At 39.2% G+C, this 24,626-nt stretch overlaps 1 non-coding gene across 1 annotated transcript; it reads right to left on the reverse strand.

Moving 5' to 3' along the window:
* Positions 1-3,717: 3,717 nt before the first annotated feature.
* Trnal-caa (transfer RNA leucine (anticodon CAA)) lies at positions 3,718-3,832 on the reverse strand. Its single transcript has 2 exons — positions 3,795-3,832; positions 3,718-3,763 (listed from the first exon to the last, which is right to left on the reverse strand). It is a non-coding gene; the product is annotated as a tRNA-Leu (tRNA).
* Positions 3,833-24,626: the final 20,794 nt, after the last annotated feature.

The following is a 24,626-nucleotide window of genomic DNA, read 5'->3' on the forward strand; positions in this document are numbered from 1 at the left end:
AGCGTGGAGGGTAAAAAACGTAGAGGGAGACCGAGAGATGAATACACTAAGCAGATTCAGAAGAATTTAGGTGTCGGTAGGTACTGGGAGATGAAGAAGCTTGCACAGGATAGAGTAGCATGGAGAGCTGCATCAAACCAGTCTGTTGTCCCAAGCATATTGCAACAAACGGTGTATTTCTATCGCTGCTCGTTTAGTTTGTATTGCCGTTTCAAATATACCGGTCATTTTTGAAACACCCTGTAAATATTTTACGGCTACTTTTCTTTAGATGTTATGGCTCTGAATCTCGCTAGAGCGGTGAACACAACAGCTCACAAATTGAAGTAAACTTCAACACAGCGTTGGTCAAAATACAGGCAACAGTGTGGCCGAACGCAACAAAACAAATGAATTTGTACGTTTGTCGTTACTGCGGACTGTAACTCATTGCAATAAAATATGAAAAACTGAAATCAGTGGCTGTAACTAGTCAGTTGTTACAGTCCTTCATCTTCTACTGCAAATAAGCGTATGTTAACACTGTTGTCGAAAGCGAAGACAATGAAGAACTACGAGAAACAAATGGTTACATGACTCCCAAGCCGGCCGTGCGGTTCTAGGCGCTTCAGTTTGGAACCTCGTGACCGCTACGGTCGCAAGTTCGAATCCTGCCTCGAGCATGGATGTGTGTGATGTCCTTAGGTTAGTTAGGTTTAAGTAGTTCTAAGTTCTAGGGGACTGATGACCTCAGAAGTTAAGTCCCATAGTGCTCAGAGCCATTTGAACCATTTTTGAACGACTCCCAAAAACATTCACCAAGCGAGCTGACGTAGTGTTAAACTATGATGTTAAACTATGCTCTCAGACTGGATGTAATGACTGGAAGCATATTAATCACATAATTTTAACACATGAAAATAGCCCAGCACATAGGCAATCTATGATGATTTATCTGGCACGAAGTAAAGCGGTTGGTAGAATAGATACATACTTACGATCTCAACATCAAAAAGAAGTGGATTACTGGAGAATGTACTTAAAAGGATTGTACCTGTAGTAAAATTTTTGGCATCGAAAGGGCTTACATTTCGCGGTGACAATGAAATCCTAGGATCTCCTAACAATGGAAATTATTTGGGATCTGTGGAATTATTGAGCGGATTCGATCCATTTCTTGCAGATCACTTACAAAAATTTGGAAATCCTGGAAAAGGTAACATTTCTCATTTATCAGTGAATACCTGTAATAAGTTTATTGACGTAATGGGAAAACAGGTCCAAAAAAATTATAAATGAAGTTAAGTAAGCAAAATATTTTTCTATTAGCTTTGACAGTACACCCAATTTGTCTCATTTGACCACCTAACTTTTATAGTTCGACACGTAAAAGACCGTCTTCCTGTCGAAAGGTTCCTAAAATTTACACCTACTAAACACGATATTGTTGTTGTGGTCTTCAGTTCTGAGACTGGTTTGATGCAGCTCTCCACGCTACTCTATCCTGTGCAAGCTTCTTCATCTCCCAGTACCTAATGCAACCCAAATCCTTCTGAATCTGCTTAGCCTATTCATATTAAATACGATAAATCTGAGTATTTAGCGCAAAGCATCTTGGATTTTTTTGAGAATCATGATATTCCGATAAAAGATTGCAGAGGTCAAAGCTACAACAATGCTTCAAAACGTCGGGGAAGTATACTGGTCTGCAAGCAAGGATCAAGGAAAGTGAGTTTGCCACCTTTGTACCACGTGCGGGACATTTACTAAAATTATAGGTATCCAAGCTGCTGGGCGTGTATCAGAGGCAACAGACTTTTTGAAATGATTCAGAAAATGTGCAACTTTTTGTCGAGCTCTACCCACCGATGGAGTGTATTGACAGAACATTTAGGTTCAAAAAAAGTTGTTAAAAGTCTTTTACAAACCAGATGGTCAGCCCGAGCTGATGCAGTAAGCGCCTTGCATGAAGCTCATAAATTATAGAAACTTTGATGTCCATCGCAGAAGATACAGAACACGCAAGATAAACTAGAAACGAAGCCCTTGGTCTACCCAGAAAAATGGGAAAGCTAAAATTTATTATACTAACGGAAATTTGGAGCTCTATATTGGAAAGAATAGACAAATCAAGTAATTATTTTCAGAAAGAAACAATAACATTGCACGTTGCAACTAATTTGTTCGCTTCACTTGATGATTTTATCATTAACCTCAGGAATAAATTCGATGACTTCGAATCGTCCTCCAAAGAAAGAAACCCGGAATCTGATTACAAGGACCCACTTCAAAGAACAAAACGTAGAAGCTCACGCCAGAGTTTTTTTGATGACTCTGCACCGTCAGTCCAACTGGATGGAAAAGAGAAATTCAAAGTAGAAACCTTTCTTCTTGTAATTGATACCCTGAGTGTTCATCCAAAACGGCGATTAAGTGTGTATGAGAACACTAGTTCACGTTTTGGTTTATTTTTCGCTTCAAAACTCTGAGTTCCGAAGAGATGAGACAAAGTTGCAAAGTATTTGCTGTAATTTATTATGAAGACGCTAACGAGCAAGAGCTGGCAACGGACTGTCTGCAATTAACAGAATACTTAAAAATTGTTCATAGTAAAAATGCGGGAACTAATAGTACATTGGAAATATATCACCTTTTGAAAGAAAAGAAAATTGAAGGCAACACATTTCCATATGTAGAAATCGCATTGAGAATCTTTTTAAGCATGATGGTAATCAACTGCAGTGCGGAACGCACCTTCTCCAAATTGAAAAGAACAAAAATTGAATTAAGAAGTACAGTGTTCCAAGAGAGATGAACTAGTTTATCGCTGATGTCCATAGAATGTGATAAGCTCAAAAATGTGGATTTTGAAGAAGTGATTAACGATTTTGCCTATCTCGAATCTAGAAGGGTAGATTTTTAAGCTCTAATCTTTGAATGCTAAAAGAGTTACTTTTGTGGATTATATTATATCATATATTCATTTAATGTGACTGTAAAGAAATAAAAATATATCTAGAACCTCGCCAATCTACTTTCTTTGTCTGTTCTAACAGAATAGTGCTCTGACTAGGCCATAGGGGGTCCCATTATCATAATGTGCCCAGGGCCTCCAATAGTCTAAAGATGGCCCTGATAGGCAGTGAATTTCTGAAGATGTTCTCATTGGCAGAACGAAACATGCAACACTACGTGTGGCAATATACTAAACATTAATTTATAACGGTCACTGTGTTAAAAAGCACAATGCTCACCAGCGAACTAAGAACTATTAGTCAGAGGAATTTTCATTTGTTTGTTGATCTTTCTAGTGATTGAACCTGTCGCATTATGAAGTTAAATCAGTTTCTTACTATCATTATTTACAAAACAATAAAGTTTGTTTGTTCGTAGTCGATGTTCATGTAAAGGCTAATTTTGGTGTCGTAAGTGCAGCATTTGCCGTATCTGCTCCCTTTGATGGTCATATGACATTTTGTCATATATTGCTTTTGCCGATCCTGTGACGATTAACCTTTTAGGAATGCTCTCAGAAATTAGGAAATCACAGCACTGAGAATGCAGGAATAAATACTACTTTACTTGTAAACACTTTGTCTTTGATTCATAGTATGTGAACGTTTAACAGTTTCCTGTTTTCGCACATATGAAACACTGCGAACATGCAACTTGTGGTTAATATACATTTCTTCAGACTTCAATCGACACGAGTTCTCCCTTCAGAGATGTTAAAATATTTGTCAGAAGTGGGATTCGAACCCACGCCCTCAGACGAGGACCAGAATGCTCACACCCGCTGTGCGGGCAAGGTTAACCTTGAGTCTGGCGCCTTAGACCGCTCGGCCATCCTGACAACGAGCGTTCTTGTCTTCGCTAGTAGTAACTCTCACTGGCGCGCATGTAAATATATATCGATTTAAATGTTGCATTCTGACCGTTCTGGAGAACTTTCTCCGTGTTGCGGAGCTATAGAACGTCTTAACAAAAAGGTAAAAATAACGTCCAGCATATGGTGACCCGCCAATTAACAATAATACGAGTGTAGAACAACGACCATCCTAGACGACTGAACGCATCATTGACGACTATTCGGTGAATTAATAACCGTGGCAATAGTTTATCATGTCGAACATGGCGAAGCATGTGAAATTACGCTCTAGTGGCTATATTGGCTCTCGTATTTAGCAATCTCGCCCCTTTCCCCTTTAGTGAAAAGTGCTACTGCAGAATATAAAAAGGATTTGCGCATTGCGATTACAATCTCCTTTACATTCGCATTTCAAAGCCGGTAAAACGCGGAAGATTACATTTAACGAACGTGCATCAGCATCTTTTAAATAACAAAGTCAGAAGTGTTCATTATCCAGCAATACACTTGTTCTCTGCATATTGCAGCCTGCCGAAAACCATGTTTCATTGTCGTCAGTAGCATATTTAAAGTTAATATTTTGGGCAACTTGAGTCGGCATTTTCCTTTCGTGCTTATTTATATTTTAAAATACTTATCTTACTAGTAATGTTGTTTATGTTACCTGAGATGTATAAATTATGTTTGTGCAAAGTTTGGTACACGCATATCTTTTTTTGTAATGAAGTGCTATGCCCGGAAACAAAAGGAAGACGTAAATTCAGTGAAGCGAAATTGTATAAAGTTAGAAGTTATAAGAATGGGGTTACGAAGCTGTGCTGGCAGAGATGATATCGGTTCTTTTATGTGGTGGAATGAGTCGAACAGGTCTGATGGTATGTGACCAGTCGAAGAACAGCCAGTTTTCAGAGGAGGTTGGAGTAGCGCTTGTCGATATTTGTCCACTGCTCTAGAATTTTGTAGTCTAGGCCCTAGGGCATCGAAGTTTAATTATCTATGAGGAATGTGTGTAAATAGAGCCTAGGTGGCCAGTGGTTCATTTTAAAGGAATGACGCCGAGTTTTTTGACTTTATGGGACGTGTGAACCGAAATTTACATGGACATTTTCTTGTGTGAATAGCGCTACACGAGTAAGAATAACAACCAGTGACATTTGTAAATACATAGCTTATTGACTTCATTAAGTGGTTATTTAATATACGATCGGCCCTCAGCAAAAAAAAGAATAAATCAGACGTGCGATCATCCATTGAAGCATCTGAACATTTCATGTCAGTCCCGCCCGACGCATTTCATCCCGGGATCATGAATGTATTTATTTACTGCAGAACTGTGAATTTTCAGATTCTTCACGCACAGAAAGTAATATCCATTATTTTAACCACCAATTTCCATAAATTCGGAGTGGCCTCACTAGACACAGACAATATAAAATTAGAAAAGCTTCTTCCTTTAATCTGGCGAAACAAATTAATGATTTGAACTCTTTCGTGGGCTAAACGACACAATAAAAGACAACCTCGCTGTCTTGTGCATCAGCAGTGCTAGGTGAAGGCTCAGCCTCCAGACGTGGGCAATTACGTATCATTATAGGACGACATAGTTGCAAAAGACGTGTAGTACAATAATATAATAAACATGGTTGGATCGGACTCACATGGAATTGTATTCTTCAGTAAAGTTCTCTCATTATTGTGTAATTCCGGTGCTCGGTTAGCTGTCATTGCAATAATTGAGTCGTGTTGTTGTTGTCAATAAAGAACTAGATACTACAACTTCCAACGGCTTAAGGTTCTATGGGGATTTCACATTGTTGTAAGATAAATGCAAAAAATGGTGATCTCTTCCCATTTGTTCCGAATTGGGACTCTCCATAGTCTATACCCACTACCAGCTCTGGCATTATTATGTTCCAAACCATCATCTCAAAGACAATCTGTTATTAATTGGTACAATTGTTTCACCGAATCTAGCTGTGTATTACATATGACTATCATCTGATTTAATTACAATGGGCTTCTGTGTATGGGGTTATATCAACGGCAGGGAGTTTGTTCCTCCGTTTCCAGCTAACAGAAGCGGTTGCCACCATATATCAAGATTTGCTTCACAGGATTTGGCAGGAAACTGATTATAGGTAGGAAATTTGTCGTATCACGTATTGAGCACTTGTAAAAAAAATTAAAGATATACTGGACTGAGGGCTGCATCAAAGATATCTGTTAGTTATTTGCCTTTTTCACAATCAAAGGTTACTTTTATGTAACTAATTTATAAACATCCTGTATATTTGAGTGTGTGTGCCAGTGCATGCGTATTATAACGCTGTATAGTAATAACAAAGAAGTTAAAAAACGAATGTTCATTGCTAGCAGAAATGTTTTATCTGGATATTCGACGTTGGAGAGATACTGTCATACAAAGTAAATGAGGCAGGAGAGGAGATTTTCATCTGTTGACAGTATTGACAGGGCGTCTACTTAAGTGGTAGAGGTCGAACACAAGTAAAGAGAAATTAATGCTGTCATTTCTTCTCAGTTGCTACTCCAAACATGTTTGTTATATTATTATACTAGACATTTATTGCGACTGTATCCGAATTTTTTTAAGTTTTTTCTCCAAACATTGCTGACCTCACATCTACATATCTGTAGATCACTGAAGATGCCTCATACGATTGGGTGAAACTTGTCTGGTAAAAACTCAGTTTCAAAATATCGATAATACTTATTCTCAGTGTGCACGATCAACATATACATACTGTACATTTGTTAATTAAATTCATTATAAACAATCCATCGCAATTTGAGAAGAGTAGTAATTGTCATGACGACACCCTGGGCTGGTTTACAGCCAAAGCGTCTTTGAGATTTCTATAGAGGACATACTACAGTTAACAACGGAAATTAATATGCATTGAAGTGTATGAAGGAAAAGGGGGATGAAAGGGGATGGGCGAGATTGGCGCCAAACGGTAAGTCGCTTGTGTGGAAAAATAATCTCGAACTGGTGCTGACTACAACTCTAGAAGAAAACAAAGATTTTCGGTAGTTATTAGTAGAGTTGTGCATCAAGAGAGAAATCGGATACGCAGCCACAAAAAACTTTGATAATTTGTCCAGTAACAGATAATGTCTGACTGGTAGCAGAGAACATTGAATGAAATATGAAATAATTTGTTTTGAACGAGTCCTTAAGCTGTATAGACAAATATTTAATGGAAATAGTGGTAGTATTTGTAGTATATTAACAACCGTGCTACGTTTCTTGTTACCTTGTGTTTCGCTTGTAACATGAGTGATAACAAAAGCGTAGTAAGTTCGTTTTAATTAAATTTAGCCCGTTGTGCTCTTTAGTATCGTGCGAAGTCATAACACTCACATACACTCTCGTGCGCGCCCACGCACAAAGGCAAATAAAGTGTGGAGGGCTGTATATAGTCTGTAACCTAAAGCGGTCTACATTATATCGATAGAACTCAAGTAAATAACCTATGAGGAATGTAATTAGCTAACTCACCTTCTCGGAATCTTGTTAGACGCCTGCTGCGACCTCAGCCTGAAACAAATAAAAAGATACCTGTAATAGGTGCAAGACAGTTCGCAGATCGGCGCTACGAGATTTCAACACCTCTGAGAGAGTAGCAGATTGCAGGGATAAATGGAAGCAGCATGTAAAGGGAATAAGAAACAGCACATTGCGCAGAAAAGTTTACCAGCCGATGGGCACAGGAAATGTTGGAAGACTTTGAAAGAAATGAGAAAATTCGCAGCTGAGGCACATACAAGTGTGTATTCCCTTACGAGGATGACAGGAGAAAAGAAGAGGCATAAAAGTGTGTATTCCTTAGGAGGACGACAGGAGAAAAGAATATTTATAGGAAAGAAACTAAACAGGCATAGGGGCTACGAAACTACTACAGTATAGTGTGAAATTGTCGAGAATGAGGACAGGGAGCAAAAAGTGAAATGATCAGTTCTACTAGCTGAACCGGCATAATTTTAGACGTCATGCTTACAGCTTGTAGGAAAGGACTAGACACTTGGAATGCTGTAACTGAAGTTTGTGTATCAGCTACGAGTAACTTGAAGGCTGAAGTTGATATTTGATCTCCTGGATTAAACCGGGGCCATGCTTCAAGGTCTAGCAAAATAGTCTTCTGGGAAACAAGAAAGAGTTTGTGATTCAGATATAAGACGTGAAAAACAAATGGGGTCATCGGCTTAATGGCAACGTCTTCACAAACACTGTCTGTGTTTATTAACATCTGAAAATGTGTTGGAAATTCACCCAATTCCAGCAGTTAATCTATCACAGAATGTAAACAAGTTCATACAAGCTACTCTTAATGCATACATTACAGCTGAAATTAAGTTAAAAAATACATTTGCTCCACTGTCCGAAACAGCACAAGCCTGCTGTTAAATACGGTAGCTGTAGTGATTATAGGACACACGTAATATTTAAAGCAATGAATATGACACCGTACTTTTTTTTTTATCACAGGCTCGCACGAAGTACGGAGGTCGTCATAAGTCATTTTTGAACATACACGAGGGTTGTAATCTGCCCTTAGATGTAATTTCCGAATGCTATTTCAGTGACATTGTACCAGCGTATGTAAAAGTACGGTATGCATGATGTGCACATTATACTGAAACAGGAAACCGCTTTTTTTTCAAGTAGTTTTGTACGTTATCATGGATAATTTTTTTAAAAATAAGTGTCACATGCTTTCATTTGGCAGAATGTCAATTTAAAAAAAAAAGCGTCGAAGAGTTTGTGGCGTGTAGTTACAGAAGGAAGTTCATAATTAAGTAGTCTGATAAGAAATGAAGAGTTTCTCCTCAGAATCGTCGCAGAAGACACTAGAAGCGCTAGCATAATACGAGATATGTTAAGACATTTTTCGTGATAGTAGAAGGGGCCGTAGAAAGGAAAAACTGTGGGGTAAGACACAGATTGGAACACATCCAAGAAGTAAGTGACGACGTTGGATTAAGTGTTGTATTGACAATGAGGTGAAGACGTTGGCACGAGAGAGCAAATCGTGACCGTCCGCATCGAACCAGACAGAATACTAATGGCCTAACAGAAATTATAGGAAATTTTACGCAGAGCAGTCAAAAAACTAATAACCAAATAAATTCTAAAAGGTGCTACCTGTACTTTAGCATGACGTTTCTACGTAAACGCTGTTGATTCTGCTCGTTTCCACGTGTTTATCATACGACTTTCAGTTTTTGACCCTATCAGTGTTGACGAAGAGCTGTCGAGATGTTATGAGAATGTCATACTCAACATTTTCTGGTGAATGTACTGGACACACTTCTGCGTACGACACTCTCCGGAACGTTGCCGTATTTTCAGCTACCTCCCACATGGAGACCCGAGGGCCAGCTGCATAAAAGCAAGGTAAGCATAATAAATATATTATATGCAACTGAATTTTACGAATATATAATTATTATTATTATAGGTCTGCGTCATAAGGAAGTGCCTAACAAGGTAGGTTATCACCACTGTGGTCTTGTATTCGAAACTCGGTTCGGCCAATGTTGACTTTTGTGGTAGGGAAGGCAATGAGCTGACTGTCTGGAAAGATGCAAACCTTCATCTTCCGTAATCTCTTGGGTCTTGTATGCAATATATCTTTACTTTTTACCTAATGCCAGGTTTACTTTTCTTGTGTTCCTTTGCAGTTTATCTTATTCGTTTGTGGTTAATTCTCAGCTAGTTTTTTTTTTTTTTTTAATTTTCCATTTCTTTAGGGCTGGAAACATTCTTCGTCCTGCTTCAGGACCTACCAAGTTTGCTCTTCAGCGAATTAACTAAACAAAAGTATCCTTATTTTCACTGTTTATAACTGAAGAAATATTGGCATTGATTTTGAATGACACCAGCAGAGAAATGACCCGAGTATCACAAGACAAAGACGCGACAGTCACATCTATTACAAATCAGGAACTGAAGGCTTATTTGGGACTTATTATAATGGCTGGTGTGCACAGGTCTGCTGGAGAATCTCTTGAAGACCTATCGGACAACATGAATTGTCGACCAGTTTTTCGTGCAACGATGTCGCTTCAGTGTTTCCATACTATCAGCAGATTTCTCAGATTTGACAACAAAGAAGATCGACCAGCTAGGCGACGCCATGATAAAATGGCTGCTGTCAGGACCGTCTTTGAAATGTTTGCGGAACAATTTCCTAAAATGTTTGTTCCTTACGAAAATGTCACAGTGGACGAGCAATTGGTTCCGTTCAGAGGGACGTGTCCCTTCTGTCAGTACATGCCTTCAAAACCGAGAGGAAAATATGGACTAAAATTATGGTTGTTATCTAATGTGAAAACAGCATATGTTTGTGCAGCAGAATTGTATACAGGAAAGCCAGAAAATGGTCCACAAGAAAGAAATTAATGCAGAAAATGTTGAATTGAGGCTTGGTGAAAGTATTAAGAAAACTGGGCGAAACATTACCACCGATAATTTCTTTACGGATTATACCTTGGCGAAATAACTTCTAAAGAAAAATCTAACATTAGTTGAAGCTCTCAGAAAGAACAAAGCTGAGATTCCGAAGGAAATGCTGGTAAATAATAGCAGACGCTGGTTTCGTACGCAACAAAAAAGAATAAAGCAGTAGTATTACTCTCTACGATGCACCATGACTGTAGCTTGTCTTCAGAAGAGCATACGAACCCTGAAGTAATAGTGCATCATAACAAAACGAAAGGAGGAGTTGATGCAACAGATAAACTTCGCCAGCAATTATTCCCGTAAAAGGTGTTCTAAGAGATGCCCTGTTTGTTTGTTCTGTAACATGCTAGACATTGCTGCAATAAATGCTTATGTGTTGTATGCACACACTAATCCTGCCCACAATCAAAACAAATTGTACAAAGGACGGCTTTTTCTAAGAGAACTTGCATATGAGCTAACAAAACCAGTGCGAGAGGAAAGAGTGACTAAAAATATTCCTAATAAAATCAAAGTAAGTTTGGAAAATATTGCTGCAAAAGAACAGAAGAGGGGCAAAGACTTTGGACCGAAGAAAGATCGAAAGACCAACAAAAAGTGTGACAGTTATCAATCGTTCCTCTGCCACGATCACGCAGATATTTACTGCAATAATTGCGTACACTAATACCATACCGATAGAAATTGAGTTAAATATAGTTCCTCAAAATCAAATATCGTAATTAAATTTAAATTTTAAGATAATTGTTGTGTATAGTAAAAGTTAAAATTTAAGCTATAACATACGCTTATATCGAAAAACCATGACACAAACACTATTTTGAAATAACATGTATGAACATTTGTTTCTCAACTAAAATTTTATAAACCATTTTTTGTATTACATATGTTCAATAAATGCTGAAAAATTCAAGCTTCTGTTTTTCTACATAAAAAATCTAATACAAAATATATTTTAAAGAATCATCTAACAGACCCATTCACAATTTGTGTGTTTCTGTTTGAAACACAAAAGGAAGGCTAATCTAGCGTCGTCAGTTACTTGTTGGATGTTTACCAATCTCTGCCTTACCCTTCAGTTTTTCCTTTCTACTGCTCCTTCTACTATCACGAAAAATGTGGTAACGCAAGTCGTATTATGCTGGCGCTTCTAGTGTCTTCTGCGACGATTCTCTGAGGAGAACTCTTCATTTCTTATCAGACCACTTAATTATGAACATCCTTCTGAAACTATACGCCACAAACTCTTCGACGCTTTCTTTTAAATTGACATTCAGCCAAATGAAAGCATGTGGCCGTCATAAACAGCTGTATAATAATTTATTACGTCGCGGTACCTTAAAACTATGTAATACAGGTATTCACATAACCAGTTACGCCACAAGTTTGGTGAATCAACTCAAAAGCATCGTCAAGATATACAAAACTACAGTTACGATTTACAATATCACTGGCATTTGAGATTGCATATGATACTGTCTGGAAACAGGGACTCTTGTAAAAACTCGCAAGTGTTACACAATACTAAATCGTAATGAGACTCATAAACAACATGTTATTTGAGAGGTACTTCCAAACTGTTCTCGGCGTATGTGGACAGTCTGACTTTGGGCACTCAGCATTATGCCTTGAAGCTGGTGAGGAGATACGCTTTGTAGAGCTATGTGCAATCCGTGAATACTCCAAAGAGTGGAATTAATACCAAATTCAGCGAAGAGCGAAGTAGCTGCTTTCATTTTAACAATAGAATGACCGCTGCAAAGCTACGAGTCACCTTTAGTTGCTACGGTCGCAGGTTCGAATCCTGCCTCGGGCATGGATGTGTGTGATGTCCTTAGGTTAGTTAGGTTTAAGTAGTTCTAGGTTCTAGGGGACTGATGACCACAGATGTTAAGTCCCATAGTGCTCAGAGCCATTTGAACAATTTTTTTCACCTTTAGTGGTCAAGTCCTCCACCACCAACACTTTCCAAAATATCTAGAAGTAACTCTGTATAGAACCTTGTCGTACAAGAAACACATAGAAAACACCGCAGCAGTGCTGAGATCTCGCAGTAACATCATACAGAGGCTGAGTGGCTGGCTCCTCATGGAGTGCAACAGTTACAACACTGCGATGTTCTTCCTTACGATTCGTCTATTCTGCTGCTCCATACTGTGCTTCAGTATTGCTTAACAGTTCACATGTGAGAAAAATCGATGTTCATCTAAACACAGAAATGAGGACGATAACAGGTTGCATCAGATCGACCCCTCTTCACTGGTTACCAACTATAAGCCGCAACTGCGTCACCAGATCTTCTGACACAACACCCTTCTCAAGGAATATGAAAGTTTAATTAAAATTCCTCAGCTCCCAATCCACACTAACTTGCCTGCAGTTAAAATGAGTCGATTACAATCCAGACAGTCACCTATTGTATTGGCAGAATCGCTATAAGCAGTGGATTTCAACATGAGCAGGTAAGTGGTCAGAAACGTGGAATAATATTGCCCACGAGGAATATCAGACCCTCATAAGAGCTGGCCAAGACCAGCTGGCATGGAATTACCACGGCGACCTTGGAAAACAATTAATAGCATCCGCACAGGTCATGGTATCTGCGCAGAAAGCCTCCAACGAAACTTCTCAATGTGACTGTGGCAATAAATATCAGACCATCAGACATGTTGTAACAAGCTGCAGCGGACCAGCTTACCCGAGAAATCTAGATTTCTTAGAAGAGAAAGAGGCGGCCCTTGAATGGATTGAAAATTTAGATAAATTTAGATATTAATTTGTAAATTTAGTCGTTTAGTGCTATTTATATTGTAAAGTTTTGCCATTATTGAATGTAAGTTGCAGTTCAGTTTGTATTACCATACGCTAAATAAATAAGTAAATTACTATCAGACGGTTTGAACATCATGAAGTCTGAAACACGCAATGACTGTACATCATATCGTCACATGATAAAAAGATGACTATGGAAACATATTGACTTCAGAGACACTAAAAAAAAACGCGTATTAAGAAGACTGCAAGTAATGGGGCAGCCCCTTCCGATGTTTCAGTATATTTAATAGCTCGTACTATAGGGGGAAAATATTTGTCTGCTGTGAATCATGGGAGCCGTAAGACATTTGACATACGCAGAGTCAGGTACGACTAGTGGGAATGAAATACCCGAGAGGCCGCGATCTATATCTACATCTACGTACATACTCCGCAAACCACCGTGCGGTGCGTGGCGGAGTGTACCTTACACACAACTAGTCGTTTCCTTTCCTGTCCCACTTGCAGATAGAGCGAGGGAAAACGACTGTCTATATTACTCCGTATGAGCCCTAATTTCTCGTATCTCACCTTCGTGGTCCATGATCGAATTGTATGTTGGCGGCTGTAGGATTGTTCTGCAGTCAGCTTCAGATGCCGGTTCTCTAAACTTTCTCAGCAGAGTTCTTCAAAATGAATGTCTTCTTCTCTCCAGGGATTCCCACTTGAGCTCCAGAAGCGAATGCGTAACGCATACAAGCTGATCGAACCTACCAGTAACAAATCTAGCAGTTAGCGTCTGAATTGCTTCGCTGTCTTCTTTCAATCCGATCTGGTGCGGATCCCAAACACCCGGGCAGTACTCAAGAATACGTCGCACTAGTGCGGTCTCCCTTACAGATGAACTACACTTTCACAAAATTCTGCCAATAAAGCAAAGTTGACCATTCGCCTTGTCTAATACAATCCTCGCATGCTCGTTCTATTTCATGTCGCTTCGCAACTTTACGTCCAGATATTTAAACGATGTGACTATTAAATATACCGAGGACACTACTAACGTTGTATCCGTACATTACGGGTTTGTTTATTCTTCTTCTTCTTTCGTTTCACCCTCTTTGGGGTACGCTGGATCAATCATTTCTTTATGCGTTGTTCTTTTCTTAGGCCTCAGTGTTTCTACATTCTTTCTGATCTTCTTTTCATCTCCTCTTCCGACATGAAGGGTTTGGACTTTTGTGTAGATTTGTCTTCGAAACTTATGTTTTCATCTTTAGTAATTAATTTAGCTGTTCGAGCGATAAGTGAATTTTCTAAAATATTTAATTCTACTAGGTCTTTCTCAGTGTCGTTAAACCAGTTGGGTTTCGTTTTGACCTTACGGAAAAAGTCAAAGATTTGTTTTTTTAATCTGTTGGAAATCATCCTCCTTTTTCGCATAGTATCTGAAAGTTTTTCAATTTTCTTGTAGAGAGTTTCATTTGTAATGTATATAATCTTACTGTCTTGAAATTTAGGACCTATGATTTTTCTCAAAATTTTTCTTTCCTTTAGCTCAAGTTTCTCCATTTGGCCTTTGAAATTCATGTTTAGTGTTTCTGCTGCATACAGTGCTTCTGGCTTAATCACTGTCTTGTATTGTGTAATTTTGGACCCCCCATGAAAGAGATTTATTGTTGTATGTATTTTTTTGTTAGTTGGAAGGCCAATTCAAGTTTACTTTTTCTGGATTCCATTGTTCTCTTCATACGCATTGACTTACATTCTTGTACATTCATCACACCAAGTAATAATTTTGTCTATGTCATTTTGCATGGACCTACAGTCACTCGACTTCGACACCTTGCTGTATGTCACAGCATCATCAGCGAACAAGTACAGATTGCTGCCCACTCGGTCTGCCACATCATTTACGTAGATGCGCAGCTTGTTGGGGGACCCTGACAGCAGCGGCTGAGTCCCCCGCATCGGTATCAGTAGCAGGACTCGGGATATGGGGCCACTTTCCTCGCATGGCCCCTAATGGGCAGCCCAGCACGGGAGCAAGAGTACCGGCGGCTGCCTCGCCTCATGTTTTATACATCGCCGCGCCTGGGACTCATTCCCGCTTTTGGTGGTGCCAGCTTCTGCGACTGCCGTATGCGACACAAATGTGCCATACCAGTCCCTGCCGCAGCTGCTTTCCACATAAGCAGCTCTCCACTCAGGATGAAAGTGTCCCGGCAGAACCGCCTTCTCTAGATTCACTATGCTCGCGATCATTCGCAGTAGAATTTTACTCGACACCAACTGCAAAAATGTTTGACTCAGTTGGGCTGAAACAGGAACATTTTGTCTATGTTTCATATAAATTTACATTTTCGCATGTGCCAAGTTTCGGATAAATCTCTTTAGTGCAACGTCGGGAGAAATGTTAATAGAGGGAAGTCTGTTTGTGAGAGCATGCAGCACAAATGACAAGTTACAACGTCTTTGACAATATTTATATGTTTATATGTTCTACAAATAACAGAATACTATTTCTGAGTGGTAACTGACTGACGTTATGCACATTCAACATGACTTCACCCACCCACCCGCCCACACCCACACACATTAAAAAACAGAGACACAAAGGGTATAAGCATGGGCCAAGAAAAGAACAAATCTGAAGTGAAATGTTTAGCCTTTGCGGATGATATGGCATTGATAACTGAAAACCGAACAGACGCAACAGTTATGCTTGATCTGTTACGCGAGATTGCTGAAAAGACTGGGCCAAAAATATCCTATGAAAAAACCGAGTATATAGAACACAAACATAATACAGAAAAGTTTATGAAAACAAAGTATGGAAAAATTAAAAGAGTTGATAGATTCAAATACCTGGGGGAGTGGATCCAAGCCAATGGACTGGATAACACAACAAATAAAGAAAGAATAAAGAAGTTAGAATTTGCATATAAATTAACACAAAACTACTACAATAAGAAATCAATATCCATACAAGCGAAGGTTAAACATTATAATTCAGTTATTAGGAAACAAGCAACGTATGGATCAGAGTCCCTAACATTGAATAAGAAAGCGAATTAAGAGAGGTAGAAAAAAGAGAGAGAAAAATACTAAGAAAAATTCTAGGTCCTGAGAAAAACAAGGAAAATAGGTAGACTAAAAGGAGAACTGAAGACCTATACAAAAATACAGAAAAGATCACAGATACACCGAGGAAAAGACGGCTAAAATTTTATGGACATTTAAAAAGAATGGAAGAAGCACGGATTGCAAGGTAAATTTTTAATTACGTTAGTAAGCTGAAAAAAACTGTAGGATAGATAGAAGCAGTAAAAAAGACGCCAACAAAATAGGTGTTACAGAAGAAATAATACGTGACAGGAATCACTTCAGGCTACTGATAGAAAACGCAAACTGTGAAGAAGATGAGGCAAAACCTCGACCCAAGAGAGGACAGATGAGCAGAGACAAGCAGTTGGCGAGAAAATGAAGAAGTACTGGGAAGGACAGAAGAAAAAGAAACGTCATAAGTGCTAAGTTGTATGCAGTTGAACGGAATGGACAGTGTCTTGAAAGGAGGGTATAAGATGAACATCAACAAAAGCAAAACGGGGATAATGGAATGTAGTCGAATTAAATCGGGTGATGCTGATGGAATTAGATTAGGAAATGAGACACTTAAAGTAGTAAAGGAATTTTGCTATTTGGGGAGCAAAATAACTGATGATGGTCGAAGTAGAGAGGATATAAAATGTAGACTGGCAATGGCAAGGAAAGCGTTTCTGAAGAAGAGGAATTTGTTAACATCGAGTATAGATTTAAATGTCAGGGAGTCATTTCTGAAAGTATTTGTATGGAGTGTAGCAATGTATGGAAGTGAAATGTGGACGATAAATAGCTTAGAGAAGAAGAGAATAGAAGCTTTCGAAATGTGGTGCTACAGAAGAATGCTGAAGATTAGATGGGTTGATCACATAACTAATGAGGAGGTATTGAATAGAATTGGGGAGAAGAGGAGCTTGTGGCACAACTTGACTAGAAGAAGGGATCGGTTGGTAGGACATGTTCTGAGACATGGAGGGATCACCAATTTAGTATTGGAGGGCAGCGTGGAGGGTAAAAATCATAGAGGGAGACCAAGAGATGAATACACTAAGCAGATTCAGAAGGATGTAGGCTGCAGTAGCTACTGGGAGATGAAGAAGCTTGCACAGGATAGAGTAGCATGGAGAGCTGCATCAAACCAGTCTCAGGACTGAAGACCACAACAACAACAACAAGTTGTATGCGGTCCATAGCTGGCGAGGTGTGCACTCGAAATTTGTTGGCCAGAGGTCATACTTGACAAGCTTGCAGTGACGTGCTGGCTGCTCGTGGAATTGTTCAAAAATACGTAAATTATTCAGTTGTAAACTGCCATATGTAAAGTTTATTATATAGGGGGTGAACATTGATAATACCGACAAACTGCAGGGACAGATTCTTGACTGGACATGGAGGAAAAAGTTCCTACAAACATGTGTCCGGTAATGCATCGTGGCCACGGTAGATGGCGCTGACAATCTATGGTTCCTGTGACCACGTGCTGCCTGTTGCGTGTGTCTTGCAGACACTGTGGTTGACGCAGCGTACTGTAAGCAGCAAAATGGTCCGGTGTTCATGTCGGGAACAAGCCGAGATGCTGTTTGTATTTGGCCAAGCAGGTGCAAACGGTCGAGAGGCAGCACTGCTATACAAAAACAAGAACCCTCTAGACACCATCCAGATCATACAACATTTCAAGCTCGGTTTGGGCGTTTGTGACATCATGTGTCCTCACAGACAGGCGAACGTGGAGGGAGACGGCGGGATGTGCGTACGGCAGATTTGGAAGAACAGGTTCTACAAGATACTGAGGCGAACCCTACAACAAGCTCCAGGCAAGTGGCCCTCCAACATGGCTTAAGCCGAAGTACGATTATGCGTATCCTGCAACGAGTGCAAGGATTATCAGCAGCGGATTTGCCTCTACGGAAAGGATTTTGTAGATGTTTTTTGCACCAGACCAGCACAGTTATGAGATTTCTGACATCAGTCTTCTTTACTGACGAAGCACCCTTTATCAGATCTGGCATTATCAGTCTGCATAATCGTCATCTGTGGGTTATAGACACGGCACATAGTCACAGAAACTTTCATTCGTCAGCGTCATCTTCCGTAGCAACGACGCATTTCTAAACATATGTTCGTAGGACCTTTTTTCCTCCATTTCTGCTCCATTTCCTTTCAGGAATCCGTGATTGCAGTTTTGCTAATGTTCACCCTGTATAATGTACGTAATACGCTTTTCATATGATTCTAATATAATAAAATAAAAACTAAAATCTTCTCTATAACGCCTACTGTAAATAAGAAGTTTGTAGACGTGTATAAACTCTTATTACATAAAAATCTGTGTGGTTTTCAAGTGTTAAAGTCCTGGTCTCAAAGAAATTGGTAATTTTAAATAAAATGAAAACAAATGTACAATCTGATTATGTAAAAGCCATGTAGTGGCTGCAGTTATTCAAATGTCTTATCTGTGCATTACGGTCAGTCAGTTGAATTATGTATTTCCAAGAATGTAAACGTGAACAGGTGCACAAATGTGGACTGTTATGCAGCTCAAAATCTAACAAGCATCAGTGGAATGTTACGTGTATAGAAGTTCCTAGTTACTCTAGGTGCTTTTTAACTGCATCGTTTTTATTTGTGACAAACCTGTTTTTTTTTTCCGCTAGGAAACCCGTGTTGAAAGTATTATGTACTGTCCACTATAATGCCAACATGCCACATGTGACACAATTGTTTTGGAACAGGACATATAACAACAAGTTTTGTGGAGGCATGAAAAACATAGAATTTTATTTCCCCATTTGTAATTGCAAATATAAATAATGCTTGTACATATACTCTATGAAAATGCATCACTTTACAGACCAGAAAATGGCAATCTCAACTGTTGAGACTGGTCATCAGGAATAAATAGTATTCAGTGTGATCTTGGTTATTAAAAATTTCTTCCAAGCAAATACAGCTTGTTCCTTATGATCTCTAATCATGAGGAATTTCGGACAATCAGACACTGCCACACTTACAAATGACTCTTGTGGCACGCAATAAGCAGAGGAAATATTTTGCACTAGCTTTGAATACTAGTGGGTCTGTTATTGTGTGTAAGACATCATTACGGAACAAAGTCAATAGAATATCTCTTGCCAGTAGCAGAGAATGACCAAGACGACTAGGAGAGTGTAGATTCGCTTACTGATGAAACTGGAGGTGACGGCAGCATTTCCTACGACACAACTCTGTGGTAACATGTCGGCGACTGTTGCAGTCCGGTTAGGCTTGCTCCATTTGTATACTGAAAATAGTTCAAATGGCTCTGAGCGCTATGGGACTAAACATCTGAGGTCATCAGTCCCCTAGACTTAGAACTATTCAAACCTAACTAACATAAGGACACCACACACATCCATGCCCGAGGCCGGATTCGAACCTGCGACGTAGCAGCCGCGTGGTTGCGGACTGAAGCGCCTAGAACCGATCGGCCACAGCGGCCCACTGTAAACTGAACAATCGATGGTTTAATGGGTACTTAATCACCGACTGTAGTGATTGCAATGAATATTAACTTTTTGCTTGCATGCGAATTTTTTATACCTGCCTGAAGTCTGTTCCTCTGTCTTGAATAGTGGTACATAGCATGAGCCATTATTATTGTAATATTTAAACAGTTAGATATTGGAAACTGGCTTATATGTTTGGTGGCTGAAAAATTAATTAATCAGAATCATGCTGCAATGCAACTGGATAGCTAGTTTTAAAATTCAGATTTATATGGGACGCTACGTAGCACTTACGTAGTTAACACCATTTTATGTATTCAGTGCTGTACGATCACAAACATGTAAATGAACTGCATATTGTACTAATGCGCTGACATCGCATTTCCCCAAATTTTATATCAACAAACCATACTAAAAGTGACGCTATTTGGAGACGTCTTTAATACGGTGTATCACTGAAACTGCAGCTTTTTTTTTTAAATACGCAATTAAAAATACGAAAACAATCGAATATGACATTTTAGCTTCGTAGACACTTGAATCAACATAGCGGCTGCTCGGTTTGCTTCTATCAGCCAATCACAGTACAGGACTTCAGACCTCAACCAAAAATCACTATTTCGACACAAACAAACAGACGCCGCGCAAATGAGCACACACGAAATTCAGTAAAGTTCAGTACTGAAAACACGAAAAACATTAACTATGCAGCACGAATAAAACAGAAATGGTAAATGTATCAGATTAAAATACAAACAGCACAGTACGAAGCAAAGCCATATGTACACATTCTATCCAGTCAATAAACGTTGGTGTGGTAGTGGTTCAGAAACTGTTTGGTAGTCAAGACATGACTGCATTGTCTGATAACTTTACAGGATGTCAAATGAGAAAAGCGGGAATTGATTTTTGCATGACCAGTGTCTTCGGGATTTATATTCGTTGGCATTATGAAGGTAATACTGGTCCACGTAACTTATGATGTATGTGCTCTGCGTATCTTCTAAGATCTTACGTTGTCCATTGCCCCAAACAATAAAAAAAAGATGTGTATGTCTTCTTGTGAGGAAACTCATAATTTTTTTCGGTGAGCACAAGATACTTTGTACTCAACTATCAGATGCCGGCTTTTGCGTGAAAGCACAGAGGTGAAAGCAACCGGAGATTAAGTGACGCGCTTGCGCCGCGATAAAGCTTCAGATGCACTGCGCGCCATCTGTCCGCGACAGCAGAAAGTTCTCTCGGCACTACTCCACGCCGGCTGCCATATTTGGCGCTGACTGGCGTGATGAGCGCACGGCAGCTGTATGGGGTGGCGCGACATCTAGCAGCAACCGACACAGCTCAGTCTCTATCCGACTGTAGCGTCAACGATACCATAACGTCTAGAAGAAGTCTAACCGCTATGACGATAGTATAAATTGGAGATGGTATCGGCTTCAGTAGGGACAAAAAATCCACCAGATTCTTCTTCGTTTAACGGGAAAGTGTTGACGTGATGTTCCTGTCGTTTAGTTAAAAGTAATTAGTACTGTTCATATTTGAACAATCGCAATCGTGACAGTACAGATTACAAATTTGTTCATAAATAAGGAACAGATTTCAAATATTTATTGCTTCCAAACTACAAAAGACAGGAGAACGATTGCAACGTTCCTGGAAAGAGAAAAGTTCAGATTTTTATGCATTCGATGTGAGCACCACGTGTTGCACGACAAATATCAATCGAATGGCTCATTTCCTGCCACACACGAAGCAGTTGGTCTCTCGTTATCGAATTCAGTCTCAACAGCGCGATGTCGCAGACTTTCAAGAGCATCAGGCATAGGGGAGAGGGGGGATAAAAATGCGTTCTTTTACGTATCCCCACAGATAAAAAGTCACAAGGTGAGAGATCTGGAGACATGGGAGGCCACATTGAATGCATAAAAATTTGAACTTTTCTGTTTCCAGGAATGACGGAATTGTGGTACTGTCTTTTATAGTCTGGAAGCAATAAATGTTTGAAAACTGTTCCTTCTTTTTGAATAACTCTGTAAAATATTTTTTTCCGGACATATAAAGTCAGCCGGAATCAAGGACTCAAACGCTGCCAATAAGTGAATCCTTCTAAGACTCCCACCATAAAATGTGTTTATACGCGCTCATTTTTTCGATGGTGCAGCTAATATTTGTGCGCGGAATAAAGATGTAAAGGAAATCCTTGTTGAAAACCGAGGTGCTATGTCCATCAATAATCATTATTTCGAACTTTCACTACAGGAAGTCTCAACAGTCTGAAATATAACTCTGGAACCCACAAAAATAAAAATGTGTACACAGATGCTAGCGTCGACAAGATGAATCCAAATCCGAAAGTTGAACGGGTGATATCAATATGCTCGACCCGATAATATGTATGGGCAAAATTTTTGAAACATTTCAGGAAAAACTATGATTGGGTTCAGAAAACGGTGACCGAAGTACTGAAAGCACAGAGCTCGATTAGAGACGAAAAACGATCGCCCTTGACTCACATAAATAATGAGTGAGTCGATATGCACTCAGCAGTAGTCCTCCTTTATGTTCATGAAGACGGGGCTGGAAAAATATTTCATGGAAATTATGAAAGAATTTGTGTTCCCAAGTGTGGAAAGGAAATCTACGTTTGGAAATTGTATGTAAAAATGTTGTAGGCCAAAAAAAGTCTTTTCCTTTTTTCAAAGATATTATGACTTTTTCCCATTAAGACGCGATGCATTTTGTTTCTATAATAATAATAATAATAATCTGCAATAACAATAATGCAAAAATAAGGAACTACAATACAATATTGAAACCAGAGTGTCTATAAGCAAGGGAATGTCTAATATTAAACAACAATATAAATTAGAAATAAATTAGAATTGCCAGAAAGGCGAAACATTAAGAAAATATAACACCAACGAAAAACATGGAAGATGGAAAATTACGAAGTAACGACAAAATTCATCGAAGCATAGAAAATCAGACGTAATGAGAAAAAGAAAACCGTTGTTTTCTGGGGATTTATATCGAGTGTAAGACAGTAGATTAACCATAATGAGCTTGAAATATTTTTGTATAAGAAGCATCAACAAGTTGTATCCACAAAGTAAGAAAGGACTTATAAAAAAACATGAAAGCTGAAAAAACAACGGATAGAGAAGTGTTAAGGGCGAAAGGTGCTAAGACCGGAACAAAAAACGTAATGAATAGATGAAAGTGTACTGGAAGGAAAAAAGTAACAAATAAGAAGTCGAAACTGGCAAGTTGTTCCTACTTGGCCTATCCGAGAAGAAAAAAAAGGAGGTTTATCAATGACTGTTTATTATTTTGAGCCTACAGTAAATCTGAACTGTTATGTCCGAGAAAAGTAGAACTAATGTCTTCCCAGCTACGTGATGTCTTTTGTGAAACTGTCTTCAAGTAGGAGGCTCGATATTTACGATTTTTAATCTTATTGAATTGTTTGCCTTCGTAGGAGAAAATAGCACTGACTGCTTAACATCTTCGCACACTAAGCTTATACATTTGTACAAATTTTCTAGAAGGTATTGGTGGCGTAGATAAAAAAGTGGTAAAGCGCGTGGAAAGGCCGCGGAATCGAATCCTGGTAAAACCATGGTAATTTTGCCGTCTGCACTGAACGTAGCTTTCACCCCTAGTGACGTGAAGGTTCGGCATTACCAACACCTGGTTCGGATTCCACGTTAAGCTGTGGGTTCCCTTTCTATGGTTGGGTAACGGGGGTTGGTTAGGGACACGCAAGTTGCCAAAATGACGCCCAATTGAAAGACTTGTACCAAACCTTTGAGCAACACGAAATTTTTAACAATTTTGCTGACAGATGTTTGTGTGATTCGCGGCAGACGAAATCAGTGAAAATGTTTGCCCTGTTGCTTGACAACCAACTTCCAGGGGCCACACAAATTTGATTTCATTATCTTATGTAATTACTGAGCGACTTAAAAAATTTTTAATTGTTGTCACAATGTACTCAAGAAGAGGTAAAGAGGTATATTTTTAATGAAACTCTCTTCTTGACCACAAAATATTTTACTTCATTTCTTCCATATGCATTTCGGGATTTCGCAATAAGAAATGCATCTACATAGCAAACTGAATATATTAGTACAGACAGCAGAACTTGCACCTACCAGAACACTGTTCATTCGAAGTATCGCATTTTTCACAGTAACAGATAATTAATAGATGAAGATGTGATAAGTGGGAGAAAAAACCCTAAAAAAATTGCTCCTCTGAAATTGTTTAGGAGATCAAGTCAAGGCTGGCGTACGTATTTGTAGCTTTCGTGATTCTCATGATGTAGATATCCGGTTGCAGATGAAACGGACCGTGACTTAGCGCGACTTCGCTACATTTTACACGGACGTGCAAGTTGATTCGGTGGAAAAGTCCGCACAGGCTTTCATTAAAATTGACGTCATCGCATTTAATACAGTGAAAACGTTGACAGGTTTCCGCTGCAAAGCAGTCATCATCAAAACTAAAAATAAGCTGAAGGTAAAAATGCAGTAGCTGTTGTTAAGTACGGAACTGAAAAGTGCACAGATATGAAAAAGGAAGTACTCATCCGGTGTGTTACAAGGCTGTATCTCACAGCCACGGCTGCAAATATGTCACACAACACGAACTAATGTTCCCGCTTCTACGCCACATCTATAGGAGTCGAGTTAACTCTATGGAGGGCGCACTAGTATGTTAGCAGGTTGTTTTTCTTTTTGGATAGCACTTGTATCCTGTGTCCTCAGTTACTTGCTGGACGTATTCCATGTCTTAATACATCTCCTATCATCCTGTCCCTTCTTCTTCTCAGTGTTCTTCATACGAGTCTTTCTTCACCGATTCTTCTCACTCCTTATCATTTCACCTAATTTGCACAATCCTTCGATTGCACCACATCTCAAACGATTCTATTCTCTTCTTGTCCTGTGTT

Source organism: Schistocerca serialis, chromosome 1 (genome assembly GCF_023864345.2).
Source record: "Schistocerca serialis cubense isolate TAMUIC-IGC-003099 chromosome 1, iqSchSeri2.2, whole genome shotgun sequence".
NCBI lineage: Eukaryota > Metazoa > Arthropoda > Insecta > Orthoptera > Acrididae > Schistocerca > Schistocerca serialis.